The 18,512-nt window shown below is 41.0% G+C and overlaps 1 long non-coding RNA gene across 1 annotated transcript; it reads right to left on the bottom strand.

The window, feature by feature from the left end:
* Positions 1-3,662: 3,662 nt before the first annotated feature.
* On the bottom strand, positions 3,663-18,042 carry LOC107808243 (uncharacterized). The gene is made up of 3 exons (XR_001653097.2): positions 17,740-18,042; positions 4,892-4,959; positions 3,663-3,927 (listed from the first exon to the last, which is right to left on the bottom strand). It is a non-coding gene; the product is annotated as an uncharacterized LOC107808243 (long non-coding RNA).
* Positions 18,043-18,512: the final 470 nt, after the last annotated feature.

The following is an 18,512-nucleotide window of genomic DNA, read 5'->3' on the forward strand; positions in this document are numbered from 1 at the left end:
TCCACCATGAGCGGCTCCACACCGGATATTACCTAAGGAAGGTTATGCTAGTGCAATAGGCAACTTCCAAATAACCAATGTGATGCTCACTTTTCTTGAGCAATGGTGTTTCTTTACCGGTGCTCGAACTCAAAATGCTTACAAACATTTGAAGGGCTTTGTGGATACATGTTGGGGGAGAAAGCAAACTAATGTTTCCGAGGATGCATTGAGGCTTAGGCTTTTTCCCTTCTCTCTACGGGAGAATGCTTTAGATTGGTCAGAATTATTGCCAAACCATTTAATTCATACTTGGGATGTGCTGGCGGAAACGTTTATTGCTAAGTTTTGCTCTTCCGGGCACATGGCTACACTTCGAGATGAGATCTTTGCATTCATGCAAGAGCCAAATGAACCACTACACGAAATATGAGAGCGCTATAGAACAATGGTTAAGGAATATCCCAACAACGATATGATGGAAAACATGATTCAACAAACTTTTTATTGTGGGATTAACATAACCAATCAATGTGTAGTGAATCAACTAGCCGGTGGGAACTTTATGACTATACCTTATGCAGAGGCGTGTGAAATCTTGGATGAGATGGCAGAAACGTCATCGACATGCTAATCTCGGGCCAATGTCCCACAAGGTGATCTGAATATGATCCACCTTCACAAAGAATTGCAAGACCATGGGCAAGCCATTGCCAAATTGACCACTACCATGACTCAACTAGAAAAGGCCCAAGTAATGCAAGCTCCTAAGCAAGCTAATGCTATGGAGGGAGTGAGCATGATGGTGAACAAGAGGAGGACCAAGAGTCCATAAGTGCAAACTCCAGTGGAGAACTATGTGCAAGACGATTGTGGTTTTGAGCAAGATGAATCCTATAATGAACAAGAGGAGGAAGTGCAATATGTGAACATTTTTCAATGGCAAAGAAACAACTTCTGAGTCCCAAACCAAGAACAATGGCGACCACAAAACAATCATGGCAATTGGAATTCTAACAATCAAGGAAATTGGCATAACAATAACAATCAAGGAAATTGGAGTGGAAACCACCAAGGAAATTGGGGAGGCAACAATCAATAGCAATCAAGGAAACCGATGGTCGGGTTTTCAAAGGCCCCCGATGCACCAACAACCGAGCAACCAACCTCCTTATCCTTCCCATGGTTCAAGTTCTTCAAACAACGAGATGGGATGTATTGAAATTATGATCAAGAAAATGATGGAAAAGAATGCCGATTCGGATGCCCAACTTGCCTCAGACAACCTCATCAATCCGCAACCTAAAAGTTCAAATGGGGGTGTGCGGCATTTCTTAGGCCATGCAGGTTTTTACCGATATTTTATCAAAGTTTCTCTAAGGCGGTGAACCCGTTGTGCAAGCTTCTTGAGAAGGATGCCAGGTTTAATTTCAATGATGATGGCATGAGAGATTTTGTATTATTGATGCTCAAGTTGACAACTACTCCCATGATCACCGCTCCAAATTAGAGTGTGCCTTTTGAACTCATGTGTGATACAAATTACATAACGGTTGGGTCTAATTGGGGCAACGTAGCAACAAGATTTTTGATCTGATCTATTATGCTAGCAAGACCGTGAATAGTGCCCAAGTCAACTATACCATTACGGAGAAAGAGTTCCTTGCTATTATGTTTGCAATTGAGAAGTTCTGCCCGTACATGATGGGTGCAAAAGTTATTGTCCACATGGATCATGCGGCGCTTCGGTATCTTATAAGAAAAACATACTCTAAAGCTCAGTTGATGAGATGTGTGCTCTTGTTACAAGAATTTGATATTGAAATCCAAGATAGGAAAGGTAGTGAAAAGCAAGTAGCAGACAACTTGTCTCGTTTGGAGGAGGAGGGGAGGCCGCATGTTGGCCTTGAAATCAATGTCTCCTTCCCCGATGAGCAACTTTTGGAAATTTCAATGAAAGAGGTGCCATGGTTCGCGGACTTAGCAAATTTTCTTATGTGTGGAATCATTTCGGATGAGTTATCTTCAAGCCAAAAGAAGAAGCTCAAAAGGGATTTTCAAGATTATTATTAGGAAGAACCATACCTTTTCCAGATTTGTATGGATGGGGTGATTTGGAGATGTGTAAGGTGATATTCTTGGGGCTTGTCATTCTTTGCCATATGGTGGTCATCATGGTGGAGTGAGAACGATGACCAAAGTGCTTAGTTGTGATTTCTATTGGCCTATTCTTTACAAAGATGCTAGTGAGTTAGTGAAAATATGTGATGAATGTCAACGGGCCGGTAGAATTTCAAAGAAAAATGAAATGCCTCTCACAACTATTTTGGAGATTGATATTTTCGATGTGTGGGGCATTGACTTCATGGGCCCTTTTGTGAGTTCTTGTGGAAATACCTACATCTTGGTCGTGGTGGATTATGTGTCCAAATGGGTTGAGACCGTTTCTTTACCCAACAATGAGGCGAGAAGTGTAGTGGCTTTCTTGAAGAAGAATGTTTTATCAGGGTTTGGTACTCCACGTGCAATTATAAGCGATGGGGGTCACACTTCTGCAACTAGGCTTTTGACACTTTACTTAGCAAGTATGGTGTTACACACAAGGTCACGACTGCCTATCACCCACAAGTTAGTGGGCAGGTGGAAGTCTCCAACCGGGAGTTAAAGAGTATCTTGTCAAAAATAGTGAATGCTAATTTGCCGGATTGGTCCAAAAAGCTTGATAATGCATTATGGGCTTATCGGACGACTTACAAAACACTTATCAGAATGTCGCCATACAGGTTGGTGTTTGGAAAAAGCGTTTCATCTTCCGGTGGAACTAGAGCACAAGGCAATGTGGGCTCTAAAGAAGTTGAATCTTGATTGGGATGTAGCTGCTAACTTCAGGGTTGTGCATTTGAATGAATTAGATGAGTTCTGGTACCATGCTTATGTAAGTTCGTCCTTGTACAAAGAAAAGTTGAAATATCTTCATGACAAATACATTTGGAACAAAGAGTTCAAGGTGGGCGATCTTGTATTATTGTTTAACTCAAGGTTGAGGATGTTTCTCGGGAAGCTAAAATCCAAGTAGAGTGGTCCTTTTAAAATTTTTGGTGTAACACCTTTTGGTGCATTAGACTTGAAGAACAAAAATAATGAAGTATTCCGAGTCAATGGTCACCGAGTGAAGCACCACTTGGGCAAGGTTAGATATAGGCACGTGGTGGCGGTCATTCCTTTCTCTTGAGGGTATTTTGCGTCATGATGCGATGTTAAATCAGGCACTTCTTGGGAGGCAACCCATGTTTCTTTTCCTTTTTTCTTTTGTAGTTAGGTGTTATTTGTGTTCTTACTTGATTTGAAGTGTCCTATAGGGATAAGTGTGACTTACAAGAAAGGTGGACAAAAATATGGCTAAGTGTTTAAAATTGTGCGGACCGCACTTTATTTGTGCGGACCGCACATTTCTATGTGCCATAGCAGAAGAGTATTGCGGCTGCACATTCCTCTTGCGGACCGCACATTTGAAATGTCAAAATACCAACTCTCTGAAGTTTGAGCTTGTCAGTGTGGAGGTCGATCTGTGTCACGACCCAAATCTCACATGTCGTGATGGCGCCTATTACAATACTAGGCAAGCCGACAACTACAATAAACCACACATTCTTTAAGATTGAAAACATATTAAAATAGCTTAAGAATAAATCTCATAAATACTAATATGAAAATAGCGCGACTCAGTTTTACATTCTCCCAAAATCCGAGTGTCACTGAGTACATGAGCATTTACAATAACATGGTTTAACTAGTGAAACACTATCTAGGAAGGTAGAACAGTATAAATCAAACTTAAAGATAAAGGCGGAGAGTATAGGTCGGCGGATGCCAAAGCAACTACATCGAGAATCTCTGAACTGATAAAGGTCCAAAATCAGTAACCACCGTACCCGGAAGTACCTGGACCTGCACACGAAGTGCAGAGTATAGTATGAGTACAAATGACCCAATGTACTCAATAAGTAACAAGACTAACCTTGGGCTGAAAGCAGTGATGAGCTCAACAAGTACGGTTAAAATACAGAGTTTAACAGTACAGAAATGTAAACATGCTTTCAAGTTCAACAGTTAAGCTCAAAACGTATATAATATGCCAAGTGTGACTAGAATGAGGAACGGTACTTCTCCATATCCACATTTCAATTATGCATGCCAAGTGCAGTGCAACACAGTGATAAAATCATAGGCATACTCTCGGAGTATTAATTCACTCAGTCCTCCCATTCCCTGAATCCTCACAGTCACTCATTCCTCCCAATCGCTCGGCACTCACACTTGGCACTCGCACTCGCACTTATTAGGTACCTGTGCTCACTGCCGATGAGTCAGACTCCAGAGGGGCGGATCATGCCCAAGCGCTATAATAAGCCAATCATGACATGAATCAATACAGCTTGCTGTGGCACGCAACTCGATCCCATAAACATCCTCACAATCAGGCTCTCGGCCTCACTCAGTCATCAATCTCTCGAGTCTCTCGGGCTCACAAGTATCAAGATATGATGCATTAATAAACGACATCAGAGACTGAGATATGATATACAAATGATAGCTATGACTGAGAACATAATTGCAAATTAAGCAAATAATTCAACAACAACACGACCTCTGTGGGTCCGAACAATACCAGCATATAGCCTAAGCATGACTTCTAACATGAATCACAGCTCAATTTCTTTAACACATGGGGAATACGTGGAAAATAACAAATTATATGACTACACAGTTCCACGGAATCGACCAAATCACAATTCTTATGCTGCACGCCTACATGCCTATCACCTAGCATGTGCGTCACTTCGACACCAATCACATAACACATAATTCAGGGATTCATACCCTCAGAACTAAGTTTAGAAGTGTTACTTACCTCAAGCCGTGTAAATCTCTACTCCAATAAGCCCTTTCCTCGTGAATCGGCCTTAGAACGCTTCAAATCTAGCCACAAACAATTGGATACAATCAACACAACCTATAGAAATCAATTTTATATGAAAATGCTAAGTTCTTAATCAAAAGTCAAAAATACAACTCAAAAAGTCAATCTTGGGCCCACGTCTCGAAATCCGACAAAATTAACAAAATCCGAACACCCATTCAACCACTAGTCCACCCATACCAAAACTACTCATATCCGATCACAACTCGACCTTCAAATCCTCAAATTAAAGCCTCGGAAGTGTCTATAATTTTTCACCAATGTTAAACCGAAAACACTAACTAAATGATGAAATCAATGATATATTCATGTAATTTAACAAAATTTGAGTTAGAATCATTTACCCCAATCACTCCCTTGAAAATCTCTCCAAAAAACGCCTCAACCCGAGCTCCCAAAATCAAATTGTGAAATATAACTCAAACCCTCGTTTTTGATATTAAAGAGTCTGCCCATATGTCCTTCTTAGCGATCGCCGGAAATGCTTGGCGATCGTGAAGAAAAAATCCTAAGCTGCAAAAAAATCACTTTACGCAAACGCGTATAAGCCCACGCGAACACGACTCACAAAATCCCAGACGTACGCTATCACAGACATCATTACGCGATCGCGAATAACAAATTCGTGTGAATCCAATCTCCTTTTTTCCTCTTCGCGAACGCGACTAGACCCACGCGTTCGCGATTCACTGCCTCTCCAACCTACACGATCACAGTCTCAAGCTCGCGAACGCATAGAACAAAATCCTAGCTTCCACAATAACACTTCGCGATCGCGACCCTCCTTTCGGGATCACGTACACGAAAACCAGCACCAGCAAAATTAGAAATCTTTTAAGGTTCAAAATGCACGGAACATGATCCGAATTACACCCGAGTCCCCTGGGACCTCAATCAAACATACCATCCAGTCCTAAAATATCATACAAATTCGCTCAAAGCATCAAATCACATCAAACAACACTAAAACCACCTAACACACATCGATCCAAGCCTAATGAACTTATGAACATCTAACTTCTATATTCGATGCCGAAACCTATCAAATCAACTCACACAAGTCATAATTGACTCAACGGACTTATTCCGTCTTCTAGAACCAAAATCTGATTCTGGTAACCACAAAGTCAACTCTCGGTCAAACTTCTCAACTCTCCAACCTTCTAATTTTTCAGCTTTCGCCATTTCAAGCCAAAATCACCTACGGACCTCCAAGTCACTATCCGGACACACTCCTAAGTCAAAAAGCCCCCCACCGAGCTATTAGAACCTTCAAAACTCCATTTCGGAGCCATTTACACATAAGTCAACATGCGGTCAACTTTTTCAACTTAGGCTTCTAACCTTGGGACTAAGTGTCCCGATTCATTCCGAAACAACACCGTAACCAAACAAACTACCCCGACAAGTTACATAACAATAATTGAGCATATAATAATCAGTAAATGGGGGAACGGAGATACAACACTCAAAAATACCGGCCGGGTAGTTACATCCTTCCCCTCTTAAACAAACGTTTGTCCTAGAACGGGTCTAGAATAATACCTGGAGTCTAAATAAGAATGGATATCTGCTATGCATCCCCCGCTCGGTCTCCCAAGTAGCCTCCTCGACTGGCTGACCTCTCCACTGCACCTTCACAGAAACTATGTTCTTTGACTTTAACTTTCGAACCTACCGATCCAAAATGGCCACCGGCTCTACATCATAAGTCAAATCACCATTCAACTGATCCTTGCTAAAGTCCAAAACATAAGACGGATCATCGACATACTTTCGGAGTATGGATACTTGAAACACTGGATGAACACTCAATAGATTAGGCGGCAATGCAAGCCTGTAAGACACCTCCCCAATCCTCTCAAGCATCTCAAACGTGCCGATATACCGAGGGGTCAACTTGCCCTTCTTCCCGAACCTCATAACACCTTTCATGGGTGAAAATATGAGCAGTACCTTCTCTCCTACCATGTAAGCAACATCATGAACCTTCCCATCAGCTAGCTCTTCTGTCTAGACTGCGCCATGCGAAGCCGATCCTGAATCAACTTAACCTTGTCCAAAGCATCCTGAACCAAGTCAGTACCCAATAGCCTAGCCTCACCCGGCTCAAACCAACCCAGCGGAAACCCATACCGTCTCCCATACAAAGCCTCATAAGGAGCCATCTGAATGCTCGATTGGTAAGTGTTGTTGTAGGCAAACTCTGCAAACAGCAGAAACTGATCCCAAGAACCACCGAAATCTATGACACAAGCGCGTAGCATATCCTCCAATATCAGAATAGTGCGCTCGGGCTGTCCTTCTGTCTGACGGTGAAATGTTGTATTCAACTCAACTCGTGTGCCTAACTCTCGCTGCATTGCTCTCCAAAACTGCAATGTAAACTGCGTGCCCGATCGAAAATGATGGACACCGGCACACCGTGAAGGCAAAAAATCTCGCAAATGTAGATCTCAGCCAATCGCTCCGAAGAATAAGTAGTCCCAACTAGAATGAAATGAGCGGACTTGGTCAACTAATCCACAATCATCCAAATAGCATCAAACTTCTTCGATGTCCGTGGGAGCCCAACTACGAAGTCTATGGTGATACTCTCCCATTTCCACTCCGGAATCTCAACCCTCTGAAACAATCTGTCTGGTCTCTGATGCTCGTACTTCACCTGCTGATAATTTAGGAACCGAGCTACAAATCACACTTTATCTTTCTTCATCCTCCTCCAGCAATAGTGCTACCGCGAACTATGGGCCTCCTCAAGAATCAACTCATGTAGCCCATCCACATTGGGCACACAAATCCAACCATGCATCCGCAATATCCCATCATCCATAATAGTAACCTCATTGGAATCACCGTGCTGAACTGTGTCCTCGAGGACAAGATAATGGGGATCATCATATTGATGCTCCCCGATGCGATAATATAAGCAAGATCGAGAAACCACACAAGCTAGAACTCGACTAGGCTCCGAAATATCTAATCTCACGAATTGATTGGCCAAGGCGTGAATATCTGCTGCAAGCGGTCTCTTACCTAGCAGAATAAATGCAAGGCGACCCATACTCACCGCCTTTCTACTCAAGTCATCGGCCACTACATTGGCCTTCCTGGGATGATACAGAATGGTAATATCATAGTCCTTTTGTAGCTCCAACCATCTCTACTGCCTCAAATTTAGATCCTTCCGTTTGAATAAGTATTGGAGACTCCGATGATCCATAAATACCTCACAAGACACACCGTAGAGATACTGCCTCCAAATCTTCAATGCATGAACGATGGTTGCCAACTCCAAATCATGAATGGGGTAGTTTTTCTCGTGGGGCTTCAATTGGCTTGAAGCATAAGCAATCACTCTACCTCAATACCAATTCGAGAAGCATCACAATACACGGTATAAGAGCCTGACACTGAAGGCAAAACTAGAACCCGAGCTGTGGTCAAGGTAGTCTTGAGCTTCTGAAAGATCTCCTCACACTCATCCGACCACCTGAATGGAGCACCCTTCTGGGTCAACCTGGTCAAAGGCGCTACAATGGACGAGAAACCCTCCACGAGGCGATGATAATATCCAGTCAAGCGGAGAAAACTTAAAATCTCAGTAGCTAAAGACGGTCTAGGCCAACTCTGAACTGCCTCTATCTTCTTTGGATTCACCTTAATCCCCTCACTGGACACTACGTGCCCCAAAAAATGCCACCGAACTGAGCAAAAACTCACACTTGGAGAACTTGGCATAAAACTTCTCATCCCTCAACCTCTGTAGTACAATCCTCAAATGTTGTGTATGCTCCTCCTGGCTACGTTAGTACACCAGGAATCATCAATAAATACTATGACAAACGAATCAAGACATGGCGGGAATACACTGCTCATTAGATGCATGAATGCTGATGTGGCGTTGGTCAGCCCAAAAGATATCACAAGGAACTCATAATGACCATAACAGGTCCTGAATGCCGCCTTCAGAATATCCAATTCCCGAATCTTTAAATGGTTATACCCAGATCTCTGATCAATCTTAGAGAACACATTCACTCCTTGAAGCTGTTCAAGTAGATTATCAATGCGCGGCAAAGGATACTTGTTCTTGATTGTAACTTTGTTTAACTGCCTATAGTCAATATACATCAGCATAGTACTACCATTCTTCTTCACAAACATAATTGGTGCACTCCAAAGCGACACACTAGGCCTAATAAACCCCTTATCAAGAAACTCCTGAAACTACTAGTTTAACTCCTTTAACTCTGCTGGTGCCATACGATACGGAGGAATAGAAATGGGTTGAGTGCCCGGCACCAAGTCAATACCAAAATCAATATCCATGTCGGGTGACATGCCCGGCAGGTCTGCAGAAAACATATCTGAAAAGTCTCGCTCTACCGGAACAGAATCAATAGTAGGAGTATCAGCACCAACATCTCTGACAAAGGCCAAATATGACAAAAACCCCTTCCTAACCATTAGTTGGGCCTTCAAATATAAAAGCATCTTGCCGGGAACATAATCTAGAGAACCTTTCCACTCGATCCTTGGCAACCCCGCCATCGCCAACGTCACAGTCTTGGAGACAACCAATCCATACCCAAGATCATGCCAAAATCAACCATACTAAGTAATAAAAGATCAACTCTAGTCTCCAACCCTCCAATGATCACCACACACGACCAATAAACAAGGTCCACAACAATATTATCGCCCACCAGCGTAGATACATGAATAGGTGAAACTAAGGACTCACGAGGCATATCCAAATAACGAGTAAAATAGAATTTTACATAGGAATAAGTAGAACCAGGGTCAAATAATGTGGAAGAATCTCTTTGGCTCATTGAAATAATAAAACCAGCACCAACAAAATCAGAAATATTTTAAGGTTCAAAATGCGCCGAACATGATCCGAATCACACTCGAGGTCCCTGGGAGCTCAACCAAACAAAGCAACCAGTCCTAAAACATCATACGTACTCGATCAAAGAGTCAAATCATATCAAACAACGCTAAAACCATGAATCGCGCATCGATTCAAGCCTAATGAACTTATGAACTTCTAATTTCTACATTCGATGCCGAAACCTATCAAATCAACTCAGATTGACCTCAAATTTTGCACACAAGTCATAAATGATTCAACAGGCCTATTTTGACTTTCGAAACCAAAATTCGAGTCCGGTAACCACAAAATGAACTCTCGGTCAAACCTTCTAACTTACACATAAGTCATTTCAAGCCTCGAACCTTCAATTTTTAAACTTTCTCCATTTCAAGCCAAAATTACCTACGGACCACCAAATCATTATTCGGACACACTCCTAAGTCCAAAATTACCATACGGAGCTATAAAGACCCTCAAAACTCTATTCTGGAGCCATTTACACATAAGTCAATATCCGATCAACTGTTTCAACTTAGGCTTCAAACCTTGGGACTAAGTGTCCCAATTCATTCCGAATTATCCCAAGAACTAAACCAACTACCCCGACAAGTCACATATCAATAATTGAGCACATAATAAGTATTAAACCGGGAAACGGAGCTACAACACTAAAAATGACCGGCCAAGTCATTACAATCTGCGACCGCACATAAAATCTACGGCCACACCTAAAAATGTGCGTACCACACTTTGGGTTCTGCGAATATCCGCCCAGGTGATAGAGTGTGGACCACACTCTCTTCTTTCCCCCTCTCAAATAGTTGGTATAAATAGAATAATAGACTCCATTTTACACTTTTTCCTCTTTGAGCAAAACACTGTTACTCTGTTGATTTTCTTGGAGATATTTACTATCCTCACACACAACCACCTTGATTTTACTACCATTGCACTCAATCTATCTGGTATGCTTAAATTTCATGTTAAATTATTTGTGTTAGTTTAATTTTTAGATTTTAAGTTCTTTTTAGGCCATATGTTATAAGAGTTCTATTATGTGTCTATATGGGGTAGATCCGAATTGGGTAAACTTAATACATGCTATAATGGGATTGGCATAGTGAAATTTCATATTTTTACAATGTTACCAAACCTAATTGTGCGAGAAATTGAAATATCTAAGTAGGAAAAAGTTGTCACTTGTTAATTTTTAAAATCTACGGCCGCACTTGAATTTGTGTGGTCAGCAGATGAGGAATTTTGGCAACTCCGTGGAACTGGGATCTGCATCCACAAAGTAAAATGCACGGACCGAAGATTTTCCTTTGTGGCCGCAGATCAGCCAATTCTCTGTCATCAAAGAGTCTGTAATTTTGAGAGTCAGAAGTGCGGCCATTAGTTAAAATGTACGGACTGCACTTCCCTTCGGCGACCGCATAACAGAATCCTGCGGATCGCAACTACCATCTGCGGTCGCACATAAAAAATGTGTGGCCCGCAGATTCTTTTTCCTGCAGGCATATGTTATGTTCATAACCCCATTATGTCCAATTGTTTCTCCTTTACATACATAAGTCTTGAATGTGTTGAACAATGAATTGTAACTGACAATCTTCTTTGCTTTGATACGGACAATGGTTCGATGAAGAGGACGAGGCAACACTTCAAATGGAAGAGGTGAAACTTCCCGGGGTCAAGATAAAGGTACCTTGCCCTTGGCCAGCCGAAGACTATTAGAAAGAAAACCACAACCGGTAGGAGGAGAGGTGTAGACCTCGTCGAGTCTAGTTCCTATGTCCCGTCTAGGAAGATGTCAGAAGGCAACTCAGCCTCTGTTCATGAGGAGAAGGCAACTACACAGTCGAGGCCACATGTTAGATACTAGCTCAAGGATGAGTGTTCAACATCTCACAGCACCTCCGAGGGGTCAGAGAGTGCTAGCAAGGCTTCTGAGCCATCATCTACACCAGTCCCAGAGGCATAGATTATACATGATATTCCCGATGATGGTAGATGGGGAGATGGTACAGCTACAACTATGGAGATATCAAATAAGAATGAGGTATTGGAGGATAGATTTGTCAGCTTGGCTGCCTTCACTAGTTTTCATACATTGGAGCACTTTGAGTTTTGAGGCAAAGGAGTGGCAAACCTTTGTCTACAGTATATTGGACCCAAGCCAGAATGAGACTCATCTTCCTATTCCTCGGGAAGTGCTTGTGGCTTCCATCATGGCTGGGTACCCAATTAATGTAGGTGCCATGATGTCGATCAACATTTCATTAATAGCACGGCAGGATGGCACGACCTACCCTTATCACAACACTATCACAGAGTACCTCACTGATGCAAAGGTAGAGCCGAGAGATTTTGACACCAAGGTAAAGTCGAAGAAGCCATTTGACTGGTATTCACTGATGGATGCGAGCAACCCAAAGAAGAAAGTCCAACCTTCTACCACCACAGGCCAGTCTGATGAGCCACTAGTAGTAGTTACTGAGACAGCTGATCTTCCATCCACCTCTGCTGAGCCTTCTTCCAGTGTCGCTGCTATACCTCCGCCATCATCCTCAGCTCCTACCACAGCCCCTAGGGAAGCTCTGAAGCCAGTGCCCATGCCCACAACCCCATTATCTGTGCTATGACTTTCCCAGACATTGGTGAGTCTGACTTATCTAGTATTGTTGCAATGTAGTCTGCTACACATGCACCACATGCCCCTTCTAACATTGATGAGATGCTAAAGAAGATTCTGGAGAACCAGAAGACGATCATGGACACCTTGGTAAAGCACGATTCAGTTATTGAGGAGATGGGAAAGGAAGTGAAGAAGATGAGGAAGTTCCACGCAAGCAAGAAATTAATAGACAAGCTCAAGAAAGAGGTGACTAGACTTGCTATAGCTGGGGGATCTTCCTTTTGAAATGCTACTTGACCCGTACCAGTCCATCCCATAGCCATCAGTACCATCTGCACCGCTAGCGCCAGATGGCCACTCTAAGGAGCCAAACCTTGCAGCCGACACTGCCGACTCAGTGCATGCGATGTTTGCCACTCCCGCCATGCCTAGATGTGATGATGATGAGAATCAGTTGGCTGACCCTGAGGGAGATGATGTTTCTAGGGACACTGAGATGTCTAAGGATCCTTAGGGAGTTTTTCTTCACCCTCTCTCCTTTCACTCTTATTTTGCTAAGCATTGGGAACAATGCTTACTTTTATTCGGGAGAGGGGGGGTGGAGTTTATTTGATATATTACCACACTTTGTATACATTTGGTCTGCAATAATTTGATGATTCTCTCTCCTTTCTTATTTGTATTTACCTGTCTTTAATAGTTACTGTTCATTAGCTTCTTTATTGTTTCCATTTTAGTTTTTTTTCGGTTAAGTAGCTTCTTTTTTATGCTTTCGTAGATAATAAGCCTTTGGTTTTCTTAACGCCATGGTTCTTTCCAAGGTAGTTATTTGTGTGAACCGGGTGACTTGTCCCGACGATGGTTATCGTGACAACCTTCTTAAGGAAATGAGTATATTTTTGTGTTTATGTAATAATAGTGGTAGTAATAAATAAAAAGACCTAATCAAGTCATTCTTGAAGAGTTGGTACCAACACACTTAACCATGTGCTTATGATTAGAGATAAGGTTTTTGAAAAAAATAGCTCTAGTTAGTGACTTTGTGACTCTTGAGTTGACTTTGGTGATCATCGTGTGGTTTATTAGACCATAGTGATCTTTAAACTTGAATGTGGTCGTTGTAGGCTCTCGAATTTATCCTCTTTTACAATCTAGTTGCGTGAGGGGTGAGATAAATTATTGCTAGTCCAAGTATCCGTGTGGATGGTCTAAAACTTGCCCCGAATGTGTTTCAAGGCGAAATCTTGTGTATTTATACCCTATAAGAACGGGTGATGGACGAAACTACTCTTGGCAAGCCGAAGTGGAAAAATTGGACTATCATAATGGTGTGCTGCGCTTGCCTCTGCACTGCCTCGCCGCGCCATGCGACACCCCATGCAGCGCGGTAGTGCAATTTTCTTTATTCTAGAATGTTTTTACATTTTTAACTTTTAGACTTAGTTCTTGAACTCCGAACACAATTCCGATTTAATTCTTTGGGTTTCTACTCAGATTTCAAAGCTCCAAATCATCCATTTTAGCTCTAAAATTGCTTCTGAACTTAGAATCACATCCTACACAACAAAATTCACATAATAAGTATAAACACTTACATTGAGTACGAAATATAGTTAAAAATATGAGTTTCTAGCCTACTATTAACACCCCACACTTAGACTATTGCCCGTCCTTAAGCAATACAAACTACACTTAGCAGAAACAACTACCTTTCCAAACAGCTCTCTTAACTCGTCACGCCAAGAATATTTAAATCGAGCACCATATCATCATATCCTAGACTCAAGACTAGCCTCAAAAATATTAATTATTTTTAAAACTATCTCACTTACTCTAATAAAGAAGCCAAAGACATCACCTTTTCCTCACAAGTCATGTGTTTGTCATAACAAACAGTAGAGAGTAGTCTCATACACATAAAATTCAAGAACAAATAGGGTCTCTAAATAGAAAGAATTTACTCACACTGAGAAACAAAATTCGTATGCCATAAAAGACATACCATAAGCTTGTCCATGATGTAATACTCTACTAATTCGAGCTCACTTAGTCAAGGATCAAGTATGGACTTAATTTTTGTTATAATGTAGGTTGCGGGGACAACTAGGATACAATTTGGATAAAAGTGACTACACCTCCCTAAGCATTTTTAATATATACAACTTTAAAATTCAAACTCCATATTTGTGTTGAATAAAACATTTCCTACCTTGAAAGTACTAACATCAAGTTCTCATTTTATTAAAGCACAAAATATATATGAGAGTTACCACTAAGAAGGAATGATTTTTTTCACAAAACATATAAAAACCCAAAATTTCTTTTTCTTTTCCACTTTTATTTTTCTTTCTGACTTCCTATTTTTTATATGGTTTTTTTTTCTTTTGGATTCCCTACAAGTGACTAACACAATTATTTTAAAATATTGCACCTTTTTTTTTTTTATAGTTCCACTTAAAACCCAATCGGATCTCCACTTAGCTTTTAACAAGCTCATAATAATTTCAAGTGCTCAAGAGAGGAAAAATGGTTCAAACAGATGGTCAATTCAAATAAAGATGTCAGAATTATAGTGTGGTTGCCAAAGAAATAGGATTATAGGCTCACCAGGGCTAACAGAGATACACAATATTTGGTGGATAAACATACATATATCTTGTTCAACAAGAAAATACTTCTATCAAATCCTAAACTGAACAAGACTATAATTTTGCTTTGCACACACTGAGAGAAAGTTCTAGAAATCGAATGACATGCACAAAATATCAACAAATATCTCACACAGACACATTGGCACACAACTCACTTAGGACGCATCTATTCCGACTCTCTAGTCAAAGTAGTTAGCAAAATCTATCATTTTAAGGTACTTAAACACGAGTCAAAAAGTGAGCCTAGATATCACAACTAAGTCACTCACTGCTCTAAAGGCACAACAAAGTCAAGAAAATTGCCTCTAATTATCACTACCGTATACAATTCTTTATTCCTACTAAAAGAAAACTAACTACATATGGTTCAAGCAAAAATTCTTAAAAAAGAACTGTGATACAATGAAAACCCAAGAGAAAGTTATTACACTGCCTAAAAACATAAACCAAATTGAAAGACATATTTTTGGAATTTCAAATTCCATTTTTTGAATTTTTTTTACTTTAATCCCTGAAGCTAATGGTCGAGGAAATCCATTATTGGGTAAAGTTATATCAAACTGCTACATGAATTACTAGTTATTACAGGCCAGGCAGAATTCAGAGTTGAGATTATGGGCCATAATGTCTAATAAAGAATGAAACAAATCAATTAAAGCCAAATGGAAAAGAGAAACAAAGAAAATAAGAGCACCCCACCCCACACTTAAGAAATTGCATTGTCCCTAATGCAAAGCAATAAAACAATGGTGATAAAATGATTCCGTGAAGCACTAGGCCTAATCATCAGGACCCTTAAAGGTGTGAAGGTACTCCTCATCATTAGAAGGCTCGGAGTTAACATCCTCATCCGGTGGCAGTCCACCTCCCCCGGCCATACCTAACCACTGCTATGAGATAGCAGAAAAGGGGAGGTCAAGTTGTAGCTCAACCAAGTCAACCTCTCCACTTTTAGCTGAGTGCGCATATCAACAAACATCAATTGGAGTGTCTCCCCGACTCGAATCATCCACTGATCCATAGTATCCACCGCCATAGGATGATTAATCACTAAAGTAATAACAAACAACTTGATAGGATGCGGGTCCGGAGTCACCCGATCATAGTGAAAATCCTCTGGCACATGGTGCATCCTCAGTAGCCGAGTGATCATGCTCGGATAAAGCAATCGTTATGCCCTAAAAGGTCGTATCCTAGCCATATGCTCAAGCATGATCTTACCCATCTAAAACTCCATCCTAGTTAAGAAGGCATAAATTGAACAAGCCTTCACCCTAGACACATCAGTCTCACTGGTAGTAGGCATGATTAGCTACAAAATTTACCCTATAAAGATGATGCTTAATATCCTAACAAGCTGGTCTCGGAGAAACCTCTGGAATGTTTTATGGGAACACTGAGTGGATCCCATCACCATGTTGATTGCATGCGAATAGAGGCATTCACTGCCTTTCTGCGCACCGTGACTACGCCATCGACATGCTCCTTCACATTGGCGTAAAATTCTCTAACCATCATTACATTGCCCTCGCCCGACTCGTCAATGAAAGTTTACAGCCCCCGCCTCACCAGCTCAGTGTACATGTGAAGGTAGCCCAGCTGGACCGATCCTATATCAATTCCCTTTTCCAGTACACTCAGGGACCACGTCCGCCTCATGATCAATTTTCTCTATCTCCACCTCCACTAGAGCTTCGTGTTCGTCTTGCCTGCTCCCTCTACAACTACTGGAGGCTACTCCGGAGGATCTAATGTTAGCACGCTTTCTTTCCCAGCAAGATATTGTACATGCATAAGACGAACACTATTAGCCACAACACATAGAATAAAATACAAAACCAATGGGGTTAACAACCCACACTTATGTATTTGGCATGTTCATAGGCAACAATGTATATAGGGGACTTAGACTACCCATATATCCAACAAGCAAGTCATCACCAAACCATCAAACCTTCCTCAATTCTAGTATAGCAACACCACCAGTTACAAAAAAGAAAATCAAGGTGCTATACTAACGGCTGAACTAAAAAATATAAAATCAAGAAGTTAACTAAACTAGCTACTAAAAGCAAAAAGAAAAAAGTTAAACTCCAAACACTACACAAGTATATGGCATGAACCGAATGAGTCAAATAGAATTAGAATCACAACAGCATGAGGGGGCCAACACTCGAAATTGTAAGTTTTAGGACATGATTGTCCACCCTACACGTCGAATCACACACCATCTATACACAAAGCAAGAAACATCAATAACTTATTTCAAAAGCCAAAATAATATCATTGAGGCAAAAACATGTAGCGTGCACTATGTCAAGGCCAAATTTGAAGCTCAATTTTCACTTGAATCGCATCATATAGCACACACCACCAAAATTTATAAAAAGAATTTCAAACACCGCTCACATTAACAAAAAATCATCCATAAGCACAACAGCTAATCAAATCCCACAATAATGAAGTATAATTTCGGCCAAATTAAGAGAAACATACAAAAAATCTACAAAATAAAACCTTCATAGGGTTTTGATGAACTACACTAAATTAAACTAAGTACACAAACAGATTCCAAGATAGAGTGGAGCGATGAAAGAAGAAAACTTACCTTGAAGCTTGAGGGAGATGGGGGGATGGAGTCGACAAAGAATTAAGGAGGGCTGGAGAAAGCTTTGGAAGTTAGAGTAGAAAGAGAGAAATAGAGCTTGAGAGAATGGGAGAAAGGGGTCAAGGTGATTAAGACAGATTGGGAAAAAAGGGTCTGGAAGGGGGTGGTTTCAAAACTAGGGAAATAAACCTTTTTTAAAAAATTAGGCTGAAAACTATCCTACCGGGCTGTGGGGTTGAGGCTCCCCATGTGCCGCGGTAGTGGGGAAGTTCGGAGACATAAGAAAAATATCAAAGTTACCCATTTTTCCTAGTGCGGCACGAGGCGATATGCCTCACACGGCGTACAAGGCCAATTTTCTTAGTTTCGCACTTTTATGTTTTTTTGCCTACTAGGTTGCTCCCTGTCACGATCCTAAATCCAACTAGTCGTGATGGTTTATTTATCAGGTAAGATAAATAACAATTATCCAATTTAATAAGATTTATTTAGAAAAGAAATGATAATACAACTGCTTTGATATAAGAATTTCCCAAGGACTAGTTGTACAGATCATGAACTTTTAAGATATAGAGTTTACAAAGCTGGTTTAAAATAAAATACACCATCTGTTTGAAATATACATAAATAGATCTGAAATACTAAAGCTACCAAGATCAACAGGCAGCTATGACTGGGACGCAGGTACATCTTCAGATTCATCTCCCGCCGTACGCAGCTACACCAGCATCCAACATCTGCACGCAAGGTGCAGAAGTTTAGTATGAGTACAA

The sequence above is a fragment of the Nicotiana tabacum genome, chromosome 15 (assembly GCF_000715075.1).
Source record: "Nicotiana tabacum cultivar K326 chromosome 15, ASM71507v2, whole genome shotgun sequence".
In the NCBI taxonomy this organism is placed as follows: Eukaryota; Viridiplantae; Streptophyta; class Magnoliopsida; order Solanales; family Solanaceae; genus Nicotiana; species Nicotiana tabacum.